Source organism: Anabrus simplex, chromosome 3 (assembly GCF_040414725.1).
Source record: "Anabrus simplex isolate iqAnaSimp1 chromosome 3, ASM4041472v1, whole genome shotgun sequence".
Lineage (NCBI taxonomy): Eukaryota > Metazoa > Arthropoda > Insecta > Orthoptera > Tettigoniidae > Anabrus > Anabrus simplex.
The window spans coordinates 132,946,062-132,971,233 of NC_090267.1; the positions used below are offsets into that span (position 1 = coordinate 132,946,062).

Sequence of the window (25,172 nt, forward strand, 5' to 3'; positions counted from 1 at the left end):
ACCCATGTAGATGCGGTTCTTCGTTATAAAAACGTGCCAAGATCGAAATCGTACTAGGATTTTACTCTTCGATTTACCTTAGGAATTACAGTATGCTGTACATCATGTACTAACATCCCAGCTCAGTCGGCTGTCATATTAGAGTGGTTGTATGCGAGAGACTCACACCATTCACACGTTAAAAGAACTCATTCTCAGGGTAACATATCAGCATCGCGCCCCAAATTCTCTTAATAATAATTTCCTTTTTTTTACGTCCCACTCACTAACCAACTTTACGATTTTGGTAGATGTCGAGGTGCCGGAATTAAGTCCCGTAGAAGTTATTTTACCTGCCTGTAAACCTACCGACACGAGGCTAACGTATTTGAGGACCTTCAAATACCACCGGACTGAGCCCGGATCGAACCTGTCAAGTTGGGGTCTGAAGGCTAGCGCCTTAACCGTCTGAGCTTCCTCTTCCTCCTGAAGGGAGAGGCGGGCCTCTTAGCCTCTTAGACGGTGACTCAGGCCAGGAGATGTGCGGAGAAGGCGAGAGAGTTGGCGGCCGTGGTCTATACTGTACTAGGAACTGTCCCGGCATTCGCCTTAGTGCAGGAGAATGGAAAACCAGGGAAAACCATTCCCACCCCTCTCCGTCTCTCGAATACAGAGGTGTAGAACCATGGTAGAGCCGTGGCCACCCCTCCTCTGCTCGGTTGGCCCGTCGGAATGCAGAGCTGTCGGACTATGGGCCAACCGCGGTCATCTACGGGCCAAGACTCACTCTACATCCGTCCCCGTCTGAGCTCCTCAGCCCGGCCCAAATTGTCTTAAAACTTAAAACTGATTACAATTGAAGGGAAGTTAAACACATTATATTATATTGGTGTGCAGCCATGTAAAAACCTTCCGCCTAGCAGCGTGTGCCACAAAGCGGAATAAAATAATAATAATAATAATAATAATAATAATAATAATAATAATAATAATAATAATAATAATAATTTCGTGTGGCTAATCCTATCCTAGTGCAAGGCAGACCCTCCAACGAGGGTAGGCGGCCGTGCCGTGTATAGGAACTGCGTGTTTTAATATTGAAAACATTTCTTAGCAGCCAAAGTAGAGGTTCCCCATACAATGAAAAACGTAAAAATAAACAATTTCCTTTGAGCCGAAAGTTGAAGGGCTAAAGGGCCCGAAAAGGTTTCAAATTATGAGTCTTGGATATCTCTATCAAACTTTTAAAAAATATCGGATATCACCTCCGGCCTAAATGCGGTGCCGGAAAACAGCCCAAATTCGCTTGTTTCTTTACTCGTTTTCTTTTTTATTCAAAACCTAGCCAAATCAACTTATTTACATAATAATTTCAGTATGTGTTCCAATGGTTCAATACGCTTAGGCGTTTTTTGATTTTTTTAAAATATGTCCACACCGAATGTAGTTATAAGGGCTTAAGCGAAACTCTGCATTGACTCACATTAGCACTCGTAGTGGTGCTTAAGTGAAACAATGCCTTGACTCACATTAGAACTCGTCGTGGTGCTTAAGTGAAACAATGCCTTTACTCACATTAGCACTTGCAGTGGTGCTTAAGTGAAACAATGCCTTCACTCACATTAGCACTCGTAGTGGTGCTTAAGTGAAACAATGCCTTGACTCACATTAGCGCTTGTAGTGGTGCTTAAGTGAAACAATGCCTTGACTCACATTAGCACTCGTAGTGGTGCTTAAGTGAAACAATGCCTTGACTCACATTAGCGCTTGTAGTGGTGCTTAAGTGAAACAACGCCTTGACTCACATTAGCACTCGTAGTGGTGCTTAAGTGAAACAATGCCTTCACTCACATTAGCGCTTGTAGTGGTGCTTAAGTGAAACAATGCCTTGACTCACATTAGCACTCGTAGTAGTGCTTAAGTGAAACAATGCATTGACTCATATTAGCACTCGTAGTGGTGCTTAAGTGAAACAATGCCTTGGCTCACATTAGCACTTGCAGTGGTGCTTAAGTGAAACAATGCATTGACTCACATTAGCACTCGTAGTGGTGCTTAAGCGAAACTCTGCATTGACTCACATTAGCGCTTGTAGTGTTGCTAAAGTGAAACTCTGTATTTACTCAAATTAGCGCTTGTAGTGTTGCTAAAGTGAAACTCTGTATTGACTCACATTAGCGCTTGTAGTGGTGCTTAAGTGAAACAATGCATTGACTCACATTAGCACTCGTAGTGGTGCTTAAGTGAAACAATGCCTTGACACACATTAGCACTCGTAGTGGTGCTTAAGTGAAACAATGCCTTGACTCACATTAGCACTCGTAGTGGTGCTTAAGTGAAACAATGCCTTGACTCACATTAGCACTCGTAGTGGTGCTTAAGTGAAACAATGCATTGACTCACATTAGCACTCGTCGTGGCGCTGGAGTGAAACAATGCATTGACTCACATTAGTACTCGTCGTGGCGCTGGAGTGAAACAATGCATTGACTCACATTAGCACTCGTCGTGGCGCTGGAGTGAAACAATGCATTGACTCACATTAGTACTCGTAGTGGTGCTGGAGTGAAACAATGCATTGACACACATTAGTACTCGTAGTGGTGCTGGAGTGAAACAATGCATTGACTCACATTAGTACTCGTAGTGGTGCTGGAGTGAAACAATGCATTGACTCACATTAGTACTCGTCGTGGCGCTGGAGTGAAACAATGCATTGACTCACATTAGTACTCGTCGTGGCGCTGGAGTGAAACAATGCATTGACTCACATTAGCACTCGTCGTGGCGCTGGAGTGAAACAATGCATTGACTCACATTAGTACTCGTAGTGGTGCTGGAGTGAAACAATGCATTGACTCACATTAGTACTCGTAGTGGTGCTGGAGTGAAACAATGCATTGACTCACATTAGCGCCTGTAGTGGTGCTGGAGTGAAACAATGCATTGACACACATTAGCGCTTGTAGTGATGCTAAAGTGAAACAATGCATTGAAAACTGCTAATCTAACCGACCGGATAACGATGATTAAGAAAACGATTGTAAATTTTAAGAATAAATTAATAATTTTTCTCATACTTTATTATGTCCGACTCGTTGGCTGAATGGTCATCGTACTGGCCTTCGGTTCAGAGGGTACCGGGTTCAATTCCCGGCCGGGTCGGGAAATTTAACCTCCATTGATTAATTCCAATGGCCCGGGGGCTGGGTGTTTGTGCTGTCCTCAACATCCCTACAACTCACACACCACACCTAACACTATCCTTCACCACAATAACACGCAGTTACATGGCAGATGCCGCCCACCTTCATCGGAGGGTCTGCCTTACAAGAGCTGTACTCGGCTCGAAATAGCCACACGAAATTATAATTATTATTATTACCGTATACTTTATTATGTTTTATTTACCTAAAATTCGTAGCTCATATCCCTAGGATGTTTCAACATTGAGTTGCTTGCTAGAACTGTGGATTTTTGTAGTGGAGGATAGTATTTTGTGTGTGGTATCTGATTTGCAGTACAACTATCCAGTCCCCGAGCTAATCTTTTAAATCTATTTAAAAGCTAAGATTTAAGGTTAAAATCTCCGACTCGGCCTGGAATCGAACCCGGGACCCTCTGAACTGAAGATGACTACGCTGGCCATTCAGCCAAGAAGCCGCACGAAAAGAACGATAAAAGTACAATCTTTTAAATATTTCGTGATATAATTCTTTGGGAGAGGGAATACCAAATAACTACAATACATTTTAATGAAAAAGATTCAGTCAAATGTTCCATTTAATCTGCTTCCAACAGGTCATTCTCAACATTATGTATGTCTGTGTGTGGAACGTTAAAAATCGGTGTTTTTTTCTTGGAGAGGAACAGGCAGAAATCACACATTAAACAGCGTTTTCTACTTTCTGATCGACAAATTCTAAGCCTGACACCTGCTGGCCAACCATAGCAATAGAAGAAATAAGAGAAACACTATGTGAGACCCACACAATCATTGCAGTCCGATTTCATGCGGTAATAGCGACTCGTTAGCGCCATTAAAAAAGTCTAATCCATTACGATCTTGTGAATTAGGTGAGAAAAGGTTAATCTAGCGCGATAGGAAAAAGTGGAAGCAATAAATGCCACGCTTAGCTGGGACTCCATATTAACAAGATGTCAGGACAGGAATATAAGCATTTGTAGGTCGTATAGAATAATCCATTGTTTAGAACTAATTTTCGAATCTGTAGAAAGGAACAAAATATATTTTCATTTCATTAAACTCTGGAGTCTTACCTAGAAAAATCTTGAATCTCTGAAAGATCCATTGCTACTTGGAGAGCTCTTCTATGTTTTAATTTACACAGATCTTCGGTTTTGAAAGTATGTATTACTTTTCTTATCTTCGTCCGTCTGCTTTCCACAGTTGCACTCCATCTTAAGCCAGTAAGTCCAGGCTGCAGGTAGTTCTTAGAATCACTCGGTGGTGAAATATGGCAATATAATAACTTGCACGAATTGTTCCTCTTTTTGTTCAGACCGTTGAATTACGATTGTTTTACGAACGGTAATAACTTCTGTAACGTTAGCAGATGTATTTATTGTTTCAAGTATCACGTTCTTAGAACAGGAAGAGACGAAGTAGGTTACATTGTCTGCTATAACAGAGATTCAACTTCCTAATAGCACTCAAAAAGTGATTTTGTAGAACGAAAATAGTGGGGGGGGGGGGGGGGGAGAGATATTATTGCAAACATAAAAATAAAATGACTGTGTGTGAGAGAGACAGAGAACATTTTATTTTTGCTATAGTTCACTCCACGTTAATAAAACAGTATTGCTCTTATGACAACATCGTTACCATATCGAACGGGTCTACTCAACAGCATTACGGGAAAACCGTGGCATATACAGTATATTCGTATTCGTGCAGCTCAGCATTGAAGTTCAAAATGAAAGAAGGAAGAAACTAAGCTGCAATTTTTGAACATCTAAGGGGGGGGGGCTTATTTAGGTTTTTACTGCACATACAAAACCCTCAAGTTCAAGGCAAACCGAGATAAAATAGACAACAGATAATTTTCATAGCTCGAGGTGGGGGACGCAGTTAACTGCATTTGATAAATTTGCCCAGGCAACGCCGGTTACTAACTGTGCCGTCATATCGCCGCACGAAAAGAATGGTAACAATTAAATGCGCTCGTGAATAAGTGATAAAAATGTGGCAAAAATAAAATGCTATTAAGAATCAAGAGCTAAATAACAAACCCAAGCACAGATCAAAATCATAGCGAATTTCTGTATCAGTACAAGTCATGACGTGAAGTATCGCTGCACATCTTCACTAACAATTGCTGTACAAGACAAGAATATTAGAACACGCACATAAATAAGTAGATGACTTATCTCCAACAATGATAGGGGCCGGCGATTCACAGCGTAACGGATTACGCGTTGCATGTACCAGAGCAACTCAGAAGGAAAATTAAGGAAGGCAACAAAGCGATGGCTGTTCCCGCCATTGTGCTACCTCCCTGCGAATGTATTTATACAATAGAGAATGTTAAGTAGTTATTTTAATAACTCATGGGCAAAAACATGCCTCATCCATTTTCCTTCTTTCATAATACAATATAAAATACATTATAATATTCTTTAATCACAAGGAATTATGAGTGTCTAAGAGGGGGTGTGTTCACTCCTTGTAGGTCCATAAAAGCAATACTGTTTTCTTAACACGGAATGGGCTATAGTGATTGAGCGTCACACTAGCACATACAGGTTTCCGGCGACATTCATGTGGGAAAGGGATAGGTCTTCGAATCGCTCTCAAGGATAGCGAAGTCGGGGTTCGATCCGAGGGAGGACTGCAGCATCAGAGCATATGGAGGGCCATATGATTGCACGCTACGCGATGAAACCCTTGCTGAAGAGCTGATACTTCGAATCCTGCAGAATATGCTGATACCATTTCAAAGAACAGATTGTGAATGAAAGCCATCTTCCGCAACGGCCAATCTTTGTGCACTTGAGTGTACATCCTATCAATATAATATTTTATTGGCATAAACGGGGAAACTACCGGATTCCTGTTTAGACTCATTCATTTTGTTAAGCTATGGAAAGCCTATGAAACAACGGCAGGCTTGTAGCGATGTTGATCATCGTGCCAAGTTTCTATTTTGAGTCTATTTTGAATGATTATTACTAGTGAAAGGCTTTTTTTCTAGTTGTTTTACGTCGCACCGACACAGATAGGTCTTAAGGCGACGATGGGACAGGAAAGGGCTAGGAGTGGGAAGGAAGCGGCCGTGGCCTTAATTAAGGTACAGCCCCAGCATTTGCCTGGTGTGAAAATGGGAAACCACGGAAAACCATTTTCAGGGCTGCCGATAGTGGGATTCGAACCTACTATCTCCCGAATACTGGATACTGGCCGCACTTAAGCGACTGCAGGTATCGAGCTCGGTGAAAGGCTTTTAAGGCTTTGCAAAAGTATAGCTATTTTCGCACAGACAGGTCAATACATGTGTTTGGGGACATGAAATGAAGCGAAATAAACACAATTTGTTGCACCTTTTGCACCTTTATTGTGAGATTACATTTTTCCGCCTTTTCCCTCCTATTTCATGCTTCAGCACCTTTTCTTCCCTCTCTTATCTGCGTATTTTTTAAAAGATTATACAGAATCCTTTTTTTCTCTTCTTGAAGAGATTTTTTACATTTTGTCAATAAGTAAATATTACAATATAATTTATGGTAACCACCAGTAATTCATATCCCAGCGAGAATGGCCAACCTGCAGCTATGAAATCAAATTAAAATTTAAACAATGATGCTGCAACAGTTTAAACCAAGTTCGGTTAGTACTGGCATGAATTTAACGGTTCCACCCATTGACTGTGTACTCTCTTGTTGGCCGTGTTAGTGTTTTACCAGTCCAAACCTGAATGTATTTTTTCACAGCACAAAATCATGCCGACCTCGAACCTACTACGCTGGCGTAGCATGGGGAGAGGTGATACTCCAATGTGACGCGTCCCAGGTAGCGAATAGGGGGGTCCTAACCGGCTTGCCGGTGGACTTGAGCGAAATAAAATAGCTCTCACGGACCAAACACACATCCCCCTGTGGGTATACCCTGCCTGTCGTAAGAGGCGACTAAAATGGGCGACCAAGGGATGATCGAATTAGAGCCATGAGGCTACATGTAACTAGTACCACCACGCGAGGAACACCATGGGTCACCTTTACTTGTGCGTAGTACCACTATGTTAGGAACACAATAAGTTTGAAAAAAAAATTGAATGGCGTATGGCTTTTAGTGCCGGGAGATCCCAGGACGGGTTCGGTTCGCCAGGTGCAGCTCTTTTGATTTGACTCCCGTAGGCGACCAGCGCGTCGTGATGAGGATGAAATGATCCCAGCCCCTTAACCAATGATGGTTAAAATTCCCTACCCTGCCGGGAATCGAACCCGGGACCCCTGTGACCAAAGGCCAGCACGCTAACCATTTAGCCATGGAGCCGGACACAGTCAGTTTATGATTAGCAGCGACAGTGTGTGAATCAGGATGAGTTTTACAGTACCTGTGATTAGTACCACTATATGAGCAGCATGGGTGTGTGACACCATGCCTTGCCTATGTTTAATACCCACTATGTGAGGAACACCACGAAATAGTACGAGTTCCTGTGATTAGTACACCTATGTGAAGAACACCATAGATTTGCGTTGCCTGTACATGGCGCCGCAATGAGAGAAACACCATAGGTCTGCGTTACATGTGAGTATCACATTACCTGTGAGTAGTACCATAATGTGTGGAATACCACGAGTCTACGCCACTTTTGATTAGTACCGCAACATGACAAATACCATGGTTCTACTTTCCTAGCAATAAGTACCATTCTGAGGGGCCGATAACCTGGATTTTGGACCCCTTTAGACTAGAAGCATCATCGATTCAGGATTGTGCTTTAGAAACAGTTCCTTGGTCAGTAATACTTTTGTTTAACGCTAGTTTCTGGGAATGTGGGGCATTGCGGTTGGATCCAACTGATTGTTTTGAATTCATATCCATCCATTCATTCTTCGTCATCACATTTTGAATTCTGGTCAGTGGATGATTTTGGACTGTTAAATTGTCATTACATTTCGTCTCATTTCATACCATCAGAGGCCGATGACCTAGATGTTAGGCCCCTTTAAACAACAAGCATCATCAAAATCATGCCGAAAGTTAAAAAGAAGGAGAAGTTGTGATTCAGAGTTTGGAAGAAGTTGAAGAGTGTTAAGGAGAACCTTGATGGATTTGCTAAAAACAAATTTGAATTCAATTTGAAGAATAGTCCAGATGTGAAGTGAAACCTTTGCAACTTTGACTTCCTTTGTGAGTGCTGACGAGATATGCTCCATTGGTTTCTGTAGATGTTTCTCTATATACAAGGACCTATTGAGCTCAAAGCACCAGCGACTTGCTGTCAAAAACATTAAATGTGGTGTGTAATCCACTATAACAAGTTTATTAATTATTAGAATTCAGTAAATGGGAGAGGGAAAGTTTATGTAACTGGTTTGATTCTTAACCTGATTTCATCACCTTTCTTGCACATTTTTGTATGTACTTTCAGAACTTTTCCCCTCCTTTTCTGACCATACTTTCCACCTTAAAATTATTTCCCTAACTATTACCATAAAGTTTGTGAGGTCTTAATTGATTTTCCTGCTGAGTTCCAACCCAAACAGTCCTATTATAAGAGCTGTTGCTTTCCTCTACGGTTCTGGTTGTTGAGTGTTTAGAAGAGATGTAGTGTTAGCACAATGGGAGAAAGAAAGAGAGGGAGGCTAAGGTGACATCAGTGTAGTAGCGATGATACCAGTCTCCGCCACTCAGATAAGACAAGGCCCCCCGGAGAGCGATGCAGTGAGTTGCGATAGCAACGCCCACGCAGCAATTTCTCTGCTGCGAGATGAAGCTGCACGGAATATCAAAAGAGAAGACATTAAATATTCCTATTCCTAGATGCATTTCGTACAAGGAAGAATTACCGTACGTTAACGTAGGTATCACAGAGCTGTTTTCTTTTCTTTTTGATCACGTAAATAATAATAATAATAATAATAATAATAATAATAATAATAATAATAATAATAAGTCTTTTTACATTTTGCTTTACGTAGCATCGACAAAGATAGGTCTTATGGTGACGATGGGATAGGAAAAGCCTAGGAGTGGGAAGGAAACGACCGTGGCCTTAATTAAGGTACAGCCCCAGCATTTGCCTGGTGTAAAAATGGGGAAACCACGGAAAACAATAATCAGGGCTGTCGACAGTGGGGCTTGAATCCACTATCTCCCGGATGGAAGCTCACAGCTGCGCGCCCCTAACCGCACGGCCAACTCGCCTTGTAATAATAATAATAATAATAATAATAATAATAATAATAATAATAATAATAATAATAATAATAATCTCTTGTAAGGCAGACCCTCTGATGAGGAGTGAGAGGTGTCTGCCGCCTATAGGAAACTGAGTGTTTGTGTGGTAGAAGGGAGTGTTGTGTGCGACGTATGAGTTGCAGTAATGTTGGGTGCAGTACATACATCAATCCCCGAGCCAAGGTGATACACCATTTAATATTAAAATATCTCGACTTGATCGGGAATCGAACTCGGGATCCCGAGGAACGAAGTCGAAAAAGCTGACCACTCACCTATGGAGTCAGATATAATAATAATAATAATAATAATAATAATAATAAATAATTTGTTTTTAACGTCCCACTAACTAATGTTACGATTTTCGGAAACGTCAAGGTGCGCGAAGTTTGTCTTGAAGGAGTTATTTTACGTTCCGGTAAATCTACCAACACGAGGTTGATGTTTTTGATTACCTTCAAACACCACTCGACTGAACCAGGATCGAAACCACCAACTTGGGTTTAGAAGGCCAGAGATCCTACCGTCTTACCCACTCAGCCGAGCAATAAATGATCATGTTTAGTCTGAATGCAACTGTAGGATGAAATCATTTCCACCACGGAGTGGTAACATGTTCAGGAGATGCGTCTGACTTTGTTTATATTCCTCTGTGCCAGACCTCTGTTTCATCTCCATTATCTACTCTTGGCCAACCTCTTCGACATTATTACGTTTCCTTCTAAGAGCATATAAACTCCACTACAATCCCCCTTTGGTTAACAACCTGCGAGACAATATTACTCCAGTTGAGTGTGTAATTGCATCCATATACTTGTGCCAAGCTCCTCTCGTCAATCTGTCCTGCCTGACTCTTTTTTATCAACTTCCCATCCCAACGGTATTAACTTTGTGAGGTCTAACCATTTTTCCATTTCCCTACGTGTCTTACTCATTTTCTTTCTTTGCATGGTATTCTCATTCTTCATATAGTCGGAAGTCTTCTTTCTTTGATTAACGTAAAGAAGAGCCGATACTTATGTACATCATCATGAAATGAAATGGCGTATGGCTTTCGGTGCCGGGAGTGTCCGAGGACAAGTTTGGCTCGCCAGGTGCATGTCTTTTGAAGTGACTCCCGTAGGCGACCTACGCGTCGTGATGAGGATGAAATGAGATGAAGACGACACATACACCCAGCCCCCGTGCCAGCGGAATTAACCAATGATGGTTAAAATTCCCGACCCTGCCGAGAATCGACCCGGGATCCCTGTGACCAAAGGCCAACAAGCTAACCATTTAGCCATGGAGCCAGACATCATCATCATCATCATCATCATCATCATCATAACGTACTTCTCTTTATTATAATACCGGAACTGCATTTTTAGTAGTTGTAAGATGTTTCATTTGTAGTCTATTCCTTTTAATGCTGCACATGTAAATGCTGCATTTTCTGGTTAGATGGAAAAGAGGCCTTAATCTTTCAGGAGAAAACTAAATATATTTTATTCTATACTCCCGTTGTTTGCATCCTTAAAACAACGAACTCCATTGCCACAACAGCACCAAATACAAAAATAATCTTATGATCTTTCTTGTCAATAGCTGTTGACCGCTATAGTATAAGATTTTCGTGATTTATAGGGTCTTTTATTTACCTGCCATTTATGGCTATGGAAGACAATAACATTGAAACATTGAAGACACCTTAGCCTTGCAAGCATATAATTAATTAACGCCTCTTAAATTGTTATAGATGTTTAGAGAGAGGGCAGTGCCGGAATTTTGCGTAGAAAAGGATTTTTTAACTAATTTCCCTACAATTATCTGTTTTTGCTAGTGGCTTTTCGATCACGATGAAACAGGAAAGGGCTGAGATTTAGAAGGAAGTGGTCGTGGTCTTAATTAAGGTACAGCCCCAACGGGAAACCACGGAAAACCATATTCTAGGCTGCGAGTAGTGGGATTTGAACCCAACCATATCCAGAATGCAAGCTTGCGTTAGTATGGAAGTTGGCGCAACGTTAAACTACTGGCAAATATAAAAGTATATATCAACAGTCACGTTAAACTGTACATTTCCTTTTTCACTTTAGGAAGCTGGTGACTAAGGATGTTCGTAAGTGTTTACAACATACAGTATACCAGCAAACGAAGACCGAGGAGTGTATTCGTGAGGTCTGGAAGCGAAGAAGCTGACGGAAAATGTTCGTGATAATGATCATTAAACTATAATTTGAAAATCCCGTTGCCAAGCTGATGTGAACGATTGAAAAGCCTGAAGACGTTTTTGGTTTTTAGTTTGGTAGATAGAAGAGGTCAAGTTAAGGAAGGGAATGCCCAGGGTGCCAAAGACCTGAACTCACATCCTGTACAGACGGCCAAGGTGTTTGTTTGTTTGTTTGTTTGTTTGTTTGTTTGTTTGTTTACATCTTTGTAACAAACAGAGCTAATATCTTCCTCTCCCATGCTTTTAAGATGTTCACTGTTCGATCAGGTATTCACTATAAAAAAAAACTATGGACTTGATTATGGTTTATAAATCTTTAGAGATGTATCTGACCGCCATGACATTATTCAGAGACCAGACGTACTGAGAGAGATTGCTATGCTGTTAGAGTCCTGTATCGTAATGCTTCATCCTCATCCCAGCATCACCGAAAACCTGAATGTGCTTGTGCATATTTGTGCGACGTTAAGATCGTTAGAGAAAGCCAAAATAACAACAACTCAGACATTAGTTTCCCGAAGCTGTTCTTTCCCTTATTTCCACTGTGACGTCATTTTTGTGCGTAACTGCAGAGCCTAAATATTTGAAGCATAATACTTATCCATAAACGAATGGTTACTGTTACCTTACCCGTCAATACTGTAAATCATCTTCCCATTTCTCATAAAAAGTGTCTACAATTTCTATTTGTTCTTTTATGCATTTCATTCAAGATAACTATCCGGGAACAACATTGCATACTGCTTCACAGATTAAAAATCGAGCCATCGGGGTTGACAACAATATCTCTTATTATCTTTAACAGGCCACCTGTTGCTATCTCTTGATGGGTACGCTATTATTGCATGGCTGTCTCTCAGCACAGGCCGGAGCCAAATGTAGTTTCCATCGAAGTCTCGGTCTCACTTATGGCTGATTCATGGCATTCAGAGCACAACTAGTGTGTCGAGGGCCTGTCATGCTGCAACATCAGTTTCTGGCCCTGTGAGGAATAACAACTACTTCACTCCTCATTATGCGGTTTTCCTATAACCATATAGCGTTTGGTGGCACCATCTGAGGTTCCATCCCCCTATAGGTAGGGACGGTAGAATAACACCCACGGTATACCCTGCCTGTCGTAAGAGGCCCCAAGGCCTCTCAACTTGGGAGCGTGGGTTGGCGACCACGGGGCCCTGAGCTGAATGCTGACATTGCTTCCACTTACTTGTGCCATGCTCCTCACTTTCGTATCTGACCTCCCTTGGTCATCTTTTGTTCTTTACCGACCCCGACGGTATTAGGTTGCGAGGTCTAGGGAGTCTTTCCTTTTCATGCCCGTCGTGGCCCTCGTCTTCCTTTGGCCGATACCTTCATTTTTCGAAGTGTAGTATCCCTTCCATTTTTCTCTCCGATTAGTGTTATATAGAGGATGGTTGCTTAGTTGTACTGCCTCTTAAAGCAATAATCTAGACCACCACCACCACTACCACTCTGAGGATTCAACCAGCCTCCGGGCTGAACACTTACAGACCTTTTACAGACTGCTACTAAATAGTAATTGCCTGATTCTATTGTAAGTTGAAAAGACACGCAAGAATGTTGTATTTCAATCCCGTTCACTGGGTCTGATAGCGCCTCTTTTGTCTATCATATTAATTTGCTCGGGATGCCAACCTCTGCCATGACATCAGTTGAATGTCATCATCGGTCACCACTGGTCTGCAATTAGGGATATCACCGAGGTGGCATATTCCCTGTCAGTAGTTTACTTTGTCTTTCCTTAATGCAGTCGAAGGCTTGTTTGGCAGTCTACGTAAATCTAAAGGCATATTACATTCCAAAAGCTTTTCGAAGATCATGCGCATAGAAAATATAGGGTCTTTAATGAACCGGAGTCTGCGAACACCACATCAATAGCCTCTTCTGTAAAAGGCTTTTAGTCAATTTATTGGTAAAGGTTTTGTTCGCAATGTTACGATAGATACTGCATACTAGCTACGTCCTTTGTTATGCGTAGGCAGTTTTTCAGTCAATTATAGTAGCCTCACTGTCTAAAATATTAATGATTAAATCGTATATACCTACCTTTCCAATTAGTATAATAGCTTACTGTAAAATACGGTATGTCTTCCGTAGTCAACAAGTTCACCGAACCACCCAAAGAGGCCTCTAGATCTCTAGTCTCCTTTCAATAAGCCAGCAAATCATGTTCTCTCCTTCATATGATCACCCACACCATGAGCTTCTTTTAATTGCAAATATCAATCCGGATCCGGTATTTCAGCATAGCTAGGCTGCTGCTGATCAGTAAATTACCAGCCGGTAAGTGAGTGGTTTAACTACTTCGATGTTGGAGGTCACAAGGTCGATTCAACCTCATTGAATTGACCTTACATTGCTTACTTCAAATTAACTTCGGAAAAACCGATTCATCCGAAAGAACGTGGGGTCGATTCTCCGATAGGAAATCGAAAAATTTAAGAAACGAGATGTGCATTTCTGGAGCGGCGCATGACTGACAGTTCATGGCTCTGAGATTCACTCAGGGTTCACTCAGCCTACACCCTTATGTACAGGGTGAAACTATAAAGAAAGATTGTGCCAAGATTACGGTTAGTGGAAACCTTTACCTTCCACTCCTCCAAGGGCCTTCAAAGCCTGTTCGGAGACGGAGATGGCTTTGCTTTGCAAATCAACTTCGACTCATAAGCACTTCCTTTCCTCACTGAGCCAGTAGTATATTAGGTACTAGTCTGCCTATATAACCTGTATAACATTTTGATACCATTCATAACAGGAACTAAGGAATGGCATTACTAACATCAGTCATAACTCAGTCGCTTTCGTATTGTCAAAACCAATGATGTGACTGAGTTAGGTCAGTGAAAGTAACAGTTGTGTCCTACCTCATATCAGAAGACACAGTGCACTGTAAACACTAGGTCACGCCAGCAAAGTTATACTTATAAGAGAGTCAAGGAGGAATTTAATCACAGCCCAGGCAATGTCTCCACGAGAGCATAAAGTATGTTTATGACATACATAATTTTTTTCCATTACTAGTAATATTTATGTAACTTAATTCATATTTATTTTTACGAAATATATGCTTTTATCATTGCACGAACGGGAGTCTGTACTTATCGATGGCTAAAATGCTAATTGACAAGGAGATTTAGGATAAATAAACTGAAACATTTGAATGTGTTTGTGGATGTAACTTACGCGTTGGAGAAGGGCATTTTAAAACAAAATTATTTATTTATACTAGAATATCTATTGTCTGAATGCTAGAAATTGTCTTTTCATTCGTTCCCAAGAGGTAGCCTCCGTGGTTCAGCCGGCAGCGCGCCGGCCTCTCACCACTGGGTTCCGTGGTTCAAATCCCGGCCACTCCATGTGAGATTTGTGCTGGACAAAGCGGAGGCGGGACAGGCTTTTCTCCGGGTACCCCGGTTTTCCCTGTCATATTTCATTCCAGCAACACACTCCAATATCATTTCATTTCATATGCCATTCATTAATCATTGCCCTAGAGGACTGCGACAGGCTTAGGCAGCCGGCACAATTCCTATCCTCGCCGCTAGATGGGGCTTCATTCATTCCATTCCTGACCCGGTCGAATGACTGGAAACAGGTTGTGGATTTTTTTTTTCGTTCCAAAGAAGTCTGCTTCGTTATATGAAAAATGATATAATTAATTTTGCTTTAACGGTAATAGTTTTAACAGTGAATTAAAATATGCACTCAAGATTACAGCCATTTCTAATCATTCATTGCTATGAATAATCTCATTGCTTAGGTTGCTAAGGTCAACGAAGGTCAAGACTACATAATGTAGTATTAAAAACACTTTATATAGGCCTTTTTTAGTGGTTTGACACCGCACTAACACATAGAAGGATTTTGGCGATGCAAGCACGGAAAAGGGTCTCGATCTCACCATCTCCCGAATGCAGATTTACAGCGACCCTAACCGCACGACTAATTCACTCGATTATATAGGTTTGTTCACTGCACTATGAGTCGTTTTGACTAAAGCCAGATAAAGGCAGATTCGTTGCTATGACAACAGATGAAAAGCATACCAACTAAAATCTATGATCTTGTAATGTAGTTCCCAAATAACCCTGAGTCACACGTTTAGTTTCAGTAAATATACCCATAAACGGGAAAGTTACTACTACTACTACCAGGCGAGCTTGCATCCGGGAGATAGTGGGTTCGAACCCCACTGTCGGCAGCCCTGAACATCGTTTTCCGTGGTTTCACATTTTCACACCAGGCAAATGCTGGGGCTGTACCTTAATTAAGGCTACGGCCGCTTCCTTCCCACTCCTAGGCCTTTCCTATCATATCGTCACCATAAAACCTATCTGTGTCGGTACGACGTAAAGCAAATTGTAAAATAATTACTACTACTACTAATATGAATAATTACCGTTTATTTCTTTACCGTTTATTAATAATAATAATAATAATAATAATAATAATAATAATAATAATAATAATAATAATAATAATAATAATGGCGAGTGGACTCCGAAGAAGCGTAGTGCAACTTTTTCGAGTTGACACCGTATAGGCGACCTACACGTCTGTGAGTATGGGGCGCTACCTACATTCATTTCTAATAATGAAGATGGCACACATACGTAGTCCCGGCCGGGAATCGAACATGGGAACCCCTGGACGAAACGCTAGCACACTAACAATTTAGCCGTGGAGCCGGACAACTCTTCTTTAATTGCCACAGATTTAAAGACAGCCAAGGATGTCGGAATGTTTTAAAACGTATTGGAAGCCAACACCTGGGAGGTAGGCTATATAACGTCGCACTCACGCATGTTATAGATTTTCAGGGACGCTGTATTTGTAAAGGGGTAGACTTGGGAAGGCAGTGCACGTGGCGTTAGTTAAGATACAGTCTCGGCATTTGAAAGATGTAGAAATGGGAAACCATGGAAAAATATCTTCAGGGCTGTTGACGGTGAGAATCAAACCCATCATCTCCCGAATTCAAGCTCACAGTTATACGTCTCCAAGTAGATATCGCATTTAAAACCCCTCAAATGGCCACCCACCTCAGCTTGGATGTAATTAAGAAGATGAAGAAGTTAAGATCGCTTCAACCATTATCGGTCTTAATGGACGACTATTCGCCGCAGTTTTTCTGCTATTAAGTTAAATGGCATGGTCTCCCCCACTTCAGCACTCTCAAATAAACTGGGTTTCGATTCTGCAACTTCAAGCACAAAAGACGAGCGTCTACCCAACGCACGCGCAAAATCTTGAACTGTCGGCGTGGCTTTCGAATAGTATATTTATTTTGGAAACAGAACTCCTGTTGACTTTTCCTGTAGGCAAAAACATCGAGTTTGCTACCTGCGTCATATCTGTGGTTCGAAATTCGGTTCCCGAGGCATACGATAGCTACCATCCTGATTGGAGGGTCTCCCGTCACTCATTGCAGATAAAACACATTAGCGGAAAGTGCGGAACGTCGGAGAACCTCGCGGTACCGACAGCATCATCATCATCATCATCATCATCATCATCATCAACAGCAACAGAGAACCAAGAGTCTCATAATTAGCTAGACGTTGTTACGCGACCACAGGGGCCTAGCTGAGTCCATCTTCTTGTGCCAGCCTTCTTTCTTTAAACTTTCCTGTCCAACGTCCTTTGGTACTTACTCGTTCTTTTTCTCCCACAGTATGAAGGTTTCGAGACCTAAAGGACTGAGAATGCTCAAGCCCGGATTGAAATATTCACCTGAAAGAAACAAGTGTCATCAGGAAGGGCATCCGGTCTCACACCTCACTAACTAAAATCCAAAATGAGCCAGTATGTCCCAAGCGACCACAGATATTCCTGAAATTAGTTGAAAAATATAGGAGCCTAAGTTGTCTTCCATTTTCCGCGTCAGAAAACCTTTCTTTAGACGATACCTTTATTCTTCGATTACCATCCAATGCTTGTTGAAATGACAAGTCACGACCTTGTGGTTTGGATTCCACGTAAAACTAGAGGTCCCGTGACCATGATCACGATATCAAGAGTCGCCTAAAATAACAATCTTGATTTCCATTCTTCCGGTAGTCGCTTTATGTAAAGAAGGGCAGATAATATCGTTACAGTGATCGTTAAAACAACAATCTCCCATACCACAACAGCAATTAAACGTACACCCAGGCCCCGATTTACAAATGGGCGGACTGGGCATTTGCCCAGGGCGCCAGTTTTTGAGGGGTGGCGGCCGGCGGATCGAGTAATTATGGCCTGCGTGAATTACGTCTTAAATTCATTACACTCAAATTACTTTTACATTCCACAAATTATTCCAATTATTTTATTAAACTATATAAAACACTTTAAACTATTCTTTAAAACCTGAATTTAATCTATATATTTAAATTTTATGAAGAAAACGTGTCTTACTTCTAAAATTATTTACTTACATACAAACTATCAAACTGAACCAACGGCTTTTAAAATAAAAATAAAAACAGCCTCATTCTTATTTGGCTGTTATCTTAATTTGGCTCGATAACTTTAATTATGAGAATAAACTGTATTTGCATAATGTGCTGTTTTAAAACTCATAATCTTGAAAACTCTAATATTTAATTTGTAAACAATTATTTTTTAGAACGAGCAAAGGGGCGGGCGGCTAAATATTGTTTGCCCAGGGCGCTAACTACTTGAAATCGGGGCCTGCGTACACCTACAAATCATTTTACAATCTATGCAAGGATTGTGCTGTACCACTTATCTTTAGCTATTTTAAACATTGTGGGTGTTATGGGCAGCGCATTGTAGTTATTGCAGGACTAAGTTCGGGATGTCTCCTGTAATGTGTGTATTCCTAGGTGGGATATGGATTGAGAAAGTTGTCTCGGAACTTTAAAAAAGTTACTAATTCTGTATTTTCGAGGAGAGAGAACCAGAGAGACAGACATACAGACAGACAAATAAAATCACAATCGTGTCACCAGCGGAGGGTCTCTGTCGTCCGTATTCCAATCATTGTCCTTTGCTATTTGAACATAATACACACCTACTGTGGCTGTGTATTACGAATCTATGAGGAAAGTAAAACGATTCCATAAATCTATAAAATAATCCATAAATCAATTAGCTATCACGCTTATACAAGGTTAAAAACGAATTGCCAACACATTTATTTCAGGTGGAAAGTAATGTTTTTTGTAAATTGATTAAACCTGATGGTTCAACGAAGAAAGAGCTAAAGATAAAACTAAGAAGGATATAGGAGGTAACAAAAACCTACACCTTCAGTAGATTCACAGTGACAGATAAGTTATCCTTCTTGACATTACGTTGTTGCTTGATTAGTAAAATTACGAGGACATTGTAAGTTACCTGCTGTATTTGTAAACTGGAACAATAAGAAGTGAATGTTTAGAATAACAGAAAGAACAAGACTTATGAACGAACTCACAGAATACTAGATTTTCAGTGCAGCAATTCGAATTTAGTGTAACCCTGGTAAAGTGTGTATCCCTTTCGCAGCCGATTATTTCTTGAAAGCTCTTCAACTCTTAAAACATTGCGCCAGAGCCCTTTAAACAACAAGCATCATCATCATCATCATCATCATCATCATTACAAAACATTGCATACCGGGAGAGTTCGCCATGCGGTTAGGAGCGCGCAGCTATGAACTTGCATCCGGGAGATAGTGGGTTCGAACCCCTCTGTCGGCAGCCCTAAAGATAGTTTTCCGTGGTTTCCCATTTTCACACCAGGCAAATGCTGGGGCTGTACCTTGATTAAGGCCACGGCCGCTTCCTTCCCATTCCTAGGCCTTTCCTATCCCATCGTCTCCATAAGAACTACCTGTGTCGGTGCGACGCAAAACAAATAGCAAAAAAACTTTGCATATAAATCAAAATACAAATAATTCCACTGCCAAGACGAAGGGATATGGAAACAAAAATAAATCGCGTTATCAGACGTCAAAGATGTAGAATAATACCACCGGACCGCGAGAGAATTGTTCATAATCCGTGGAAAATGTAGAATTTAAATGTCCTTTATTAAGTATAACTGAGATATTTTTAAAACTCTCTAGTATTAATTTTTTTAGGGGCCGCTGACCTTAGATGTTAGGCCCCTTTAAACAACAACAATCATCATCATCATCAGTATTAATTTTTAAAAAGGTATTGCATTTCAGACCAATATAACATAAGAATGCTTCGCAAGAGGTAACTGTAGTCATGATTTAAAATAAATAGAACTTACCTTCAGTTCCATGTGTTGTGTTGATGCATGTAAATAAACTTAATTCACTAATAATAAAATGTCTTTCTCCAACGCTGACTCGCCGCTCCTTAATGATTCACTATTCAGAGAACGTACGTGACATAAATTCTTGGAACACTATCAAACGATATTGTCACTTCAGTGTTTATAGTCCATTCGCGACTCTGTCACAACTTGAAACACACCGCGTCTTACGTCTTTAAACACGCACCCTTGCACTTCCGCCGGTGAACTGTCCAGTGTTTGCTTGCCGCCACAGAAACTTCAAACAAGGTGTCAAAACGCGGTGTGCTCACTGCCCCTCCACTGCTGGCGCAAGTATCTACCTGACGCTTGAACACCATCTGTTGGCTGCAAGTTGCAACACATGGAGCATTGCGTAATTGCTGTAGTTTACAACATGCTCGCCTATTCAAATTCTAGCGCTACTGCTCGGACTGATATACAGTAGACCACAGGACACAGGTAGTCTTGAATTTTCTCTGAGCAGTTTAAAGGCGGCCAATTTGGATGCTTCCAGCGATTTTGAGAAATATTATGTGGTAACGCGATTATTCTGAAAAGAAATTAGGTCGTGGTACGATTTCTATTAGACAAATAACACAGTGACAATGCCAGTTCGCTGGCGTGTACTTATACGGAAAGATTGCATTCGGGAGATAGTCGATTTGTGTCCCACCGTTGATAGTCCTGAAGACGGTTTTTCCGTTGTTTTCCATTCTCACATCAGGAAAATGCCGCAGCTGTTTCTTTCCCTATCCTATCCTATCCTATCCTATCCTATCCTATCCTATCCTATCCTATCCTATCCTATCCTATCCTATCCTATCCTATCCTATCCTATCCTATCCTATCCTATTGTCGCCAAAATTCCGAAAAATGTGATTGATTTAAATTGTTCGAATGGCTGCGGTAGCATCTTTCGTTTTTAATGAAGCCTTTGGCTTTCAAAAGCATAATCGATGCCAGATTATTTTTAACTCCCTTCTTCACATCAAATATCATGGCAGAGTCTTTCCTAGGACAAACCCTGTCCTAACCCAGCGACCTCGAAAACTTATCGACTGAAAACTGTCTTCAGAACAGCCGGCAGTGGGGTTCGGACACACCATCTCCTGAATACGAACTAACAACTAAGCTATCTGTAACACGTAGACATGTCGCTCTGTATCATCGTCATTATTATTATTATTATTATTATTATTATTATTATTATTGCTATTGGCTTTACGTCGCACCGACACAGATAGGTCTTATGGCGACGATGAGACAGAAAAGGGCTAGGACTGGGAAGGAAGGAGCCGTGGCCTTAATTAAGGTACAGCTCCAGCAATTGCCTGGTGTGAAAATGGGAAATCACGGAAAACCATCTTCAGGGCTGCCGACAATGGAGTTCGAACCCACGATCTCCCGAATACTGGATCCTGGCCGCACTTAAGCGACTGCAGCTATCGAGCTCGGTATTATTATTATTATTATTATTATTATTATTATTATTATTATTATCATTATTATTATACCGATTTTCCAACCTTTGTGGACGCGGGTAGGAACTGTGTCGCACATGTAGATATGGCTCCGTTTTACGGCCAAATACCCTTCCTAACGCCAATCCTATATGGAGGGATGCAGTCACTAATGCGTGCTTTTTTTTTTTGTGGTGGTTGGCAGTGTAGTGTGTCTTTTGAATATAAAAAGTGCTGGGACAAACACAAATACCCAGTCCCTAAGCCAGAAGAATTAATCAGATGCGATTAAAATCAATCCTCGACCCGGCGGGGAATCGAATCCGGGGCCCTTAACGCTAACCATTCAGCCAAGGAATCGGACTATTATTATTATTATTATTATTATTATTATTATTATTATTATTATTATTAACATATTTCCAACTTTCTTGGTATCAGAACTATATGTGGATTTGAACAAGTTTTACAGCCATTTGCCCTTTTTCCGTGGTTTCCCATTTTTACACCAGGCAAATGCTGGGGCTGTACCTTAATTAAGGCCACGGCCGATTCCTTCCAACTCCTGGCCCTTTCCTATCCCATCGTCGCCATAAGACCTATCCGTGTCGGTGCGACGTAAACCCCCTAGCAAAAAAAAAAAAAAAAAAGGAATAATTTTACGTCCTACTAACTACTTTAACGATGTTCGGAGTCCGGCTCCATGGCAAGTGGTTAGCGTGCTGGCCTTGGATCACAGGGGTCCCGGGTTCGATTCCCGGCAGGTTCGGGAATTTTAACCATAATTGGTTAATTTCACTGGCACGGGGACTGTGTGTAGGCCTATGTGTCGTCTTCATAATTTCATCCTCATCACAACGCGCAGGTCGCCTAGGGCGTCAAATCAAAAGACCTGCACCTGGGGAGCCGAACTTGTTCTCGGACACTCCCGGCACTAAAAGCCATACGCTATTTCATTTTAACGATTTTCGGAGACATGAAGGTGCCTGACTTTTGTCCCGCAGGAGTTCTTTAACGTGCCACAAATGTATGGGCACGAGGCTGATATATATGAGCATCCTCAAATACCAACCTTGTGTAAAGCGTTGTATTCATTACTGCGTGTTACTGTGGTGTGTTATTTGTAGTTGAAGAGAGGTGTATTAAGACGAACACAAACGCCCAGCTCTTCAGCGAGGGGGATTAACCATACTAGCAAAAATCCCAGCCGACCTGCAATCGAACCCGGAACCCTCTGAAACGAAGCTCAGTACGCTGAGCATTCAGCCCCGGAGTGGACATATGCAAATGTATAATAATAATAATAATAATAATAATAATAATAATAATAATAATAATAATAATAATAATAATAATAATACCCGTACCGGGCGAGTTGGCCGTGCGCGTAGAGGCGCGCGGCTGTGAGCTTGCATCCGGGAGATAGTAGGTTCGAATCCCACTATCGGCAGCCCTGAAAATGGTTTTCCGTGGTTTCCCATTTTCACACCAGGCAAATGCTGGGGCTGAACCTTAATTAAGGCCACGGCCGCTTCCTTCCAACTCCTAGGCCTTTCCTATCCCATCGTCGCCATAAGACCTATCTGTGTCGGTGCGACGTAAAGCCCGTAGCAAAAAAAAAAAAAAAAAAAATACCCGTGTGGGGATTTACCGGTTACCTCCATCGGGCGCGTCCCATTGGAATTGGGGAAGCTCGCTGGCTCTGCCGCCAGCAGTCAGAGGGTAGTAGGGAAATAAAATACCACCGTGAAAAAAAAAAAAAAAAAAAAAACTGGTCCCTTCCCAGGGTTATGGCGAAGACTGGTAAATGACCAGAAGCCAGAAAACATCTTGAGGCAACCTCTAGGGCTAACAACCCTAGTTGCAAAGGGATGGATACCCGTCCAAAGCAAAGTCAAGTCAAAAAGCATGATGGCACAACATTTCAAGAAACATACCCCTGGGGGTAAATCTTAAGCAGACCCTACACGGTCAGTAATACTGTCAGTACCGAAAAATATTGACAGTAATACTGATCGCGTGTGGACTGGAATGATGGAATGAAGGCCAGTACTGAAGCAGATCCGGATTTCCTGATCTGCGAGCGTCAGTACTGTAGAGTGGTGGGATACTGACAGTTATACTGACCGTGTGAGTGCGCTTGTCATTATTTCTGTCAGTATCAACGGAGCAGCGGTGGACGACAAATGCGTTTCTCACCAAGGCCAAGTAGAGGTGCTTGTGGAACCGTCAAGCAGGCCTATTGCAAAAGTTTATCGAGCTATATGAAACGCTGCCAGAATAAACGTACTTAATACAATACTTTACATGTTTTCACAACTGCTGTACTGATGGAAACTGGTGACATTATAGCAGAAAACTTTAAATCTTCAAAATTTATACCAGTTGTAAGATACCTCACTGTCACCGCTAATCTCTCTGCCACCGATAAACAGCACCGCATGTTTGTATTTTGCCTTATTACAAAAGGCTCTACCAATCTTCAAAATTTATACCAGTTGCAAGATACCTCACTGTCACCGCTAATCTCTCTGCCACCGATAAACAGCACCGCATGTTTGTATTTTGCCTTATTACCATTCGTAGTAATTTCGAAAAAGTACCCTCACGCATTCGGAGATAGTTCTGATAATCTTCTGCTTCGGTATATTGTGTTTCCCTCAACACTTCATATGAGAATACTTTTCGCTTTTCCTAAGCCAATCTTTAACCCATCGTTTACGTTTAAAACTGCGTTTCGTGCAGTACTAATATGATAGCTACAAAATGCCCGTCTTTTACGATCCATTTTGATAGAATACCGCAATTTCATGTTATAAATCTCATTCCGTAGTGACGGTTATTGACTTTATTTGTAAAGTGAGAATGCCGCAATGGTAAGCTAGTGCACTGGTACTGACCAAAATATTGACAGTAATAATGATTGTGTAAGGTCGCTACAATATTGATGCGTACTGTCAGTATTATTGACTCAGTATTACTGATCAGTATTACTGACCGTGTAGGGTCTGCTTTAGGATAAATCCCTCGTCGTGAACGCCGCGGCGCACGAGTCTCGTTCGGATTCCGGGGGAGACTCGACATCATGCAAGAGACGAGTCGGAACGTCTCGGTGTACCCCGAAGAGTCAAAAACTCAGGCCAAAAACCTTCCTAGCAACTTTCAACATAAATTCGCTTACACAAACTGGCAAGCTGAAAACCCTCACCAAAGCTCTTCACGAAAATCAGATATCCATAATGGCCCTACAGGAAACAAGGTACCCAGATGAAGAGATTTTTGAATCCGAAGGCTACCGATTTTTCAAGAGCAAAGCGCAAAAAGGAATCCTCAATGGAGCTGTGATGCTTGGAACCGCGTTTGCTGTTAGAACCGTTGTGTTTGAGTCATCAGTCCATAGACTGGTTTGATGCAGCCCTCCATGCCACCCTATCATGTGCTAACCTTTTCATTTCTACGTAACTATTGCATCCTACATCTGCTCTAATCTGCTTGTCATATTCATACCTTGGTCTACCCCTACCGTTCTTACCACCTACACTTCCTTCAAAAACCAACTGAACAAGTCCTGGGTGTCTTAAGATGTGTCCTATCATTCTATCTCTTCTTCTCGTCAAATTTAGCCAAATCGATCTCCTCTCACCAATTCGATTAAGTATCCCTTCATTCGTGATTCGATCTATCCATCTCACCTTCAGCATTCTTCTGTAACACCACATTTCAAAAGCTTCTATTCTCTTTCTTTCTGAGCTAGTTATCATCCATGTTTCACTTCCATACAATGCCACGCTCCACACGAAAGTCTTCAAAAACA

General features: G+C 41.5%; 1 protein-coding gene across 1 annotated transcript in view; it reads right to left on the reverse strand.

Annotated features, from left to right (window-relative positions):
* insc (inscuteable) overlaps positions 1 to 20,174 on the reverse strand; it is a 296,952-nt gene extending 276,778 nt beyond the window's left edge. Inside the window, exon 1 of the mRNA XM_067144206.2 lies at positions 19,872 to 20,174. The gene's annotated coding sequence lies outside the window, so the exon portion shown is untranslated. The remainder of the gene's footprint in view (positions 1 to 19,871) is intronic.
* Between the last annotated feature and the right edge of the window lie 4,998 nt (positions 20,175 to 25,172).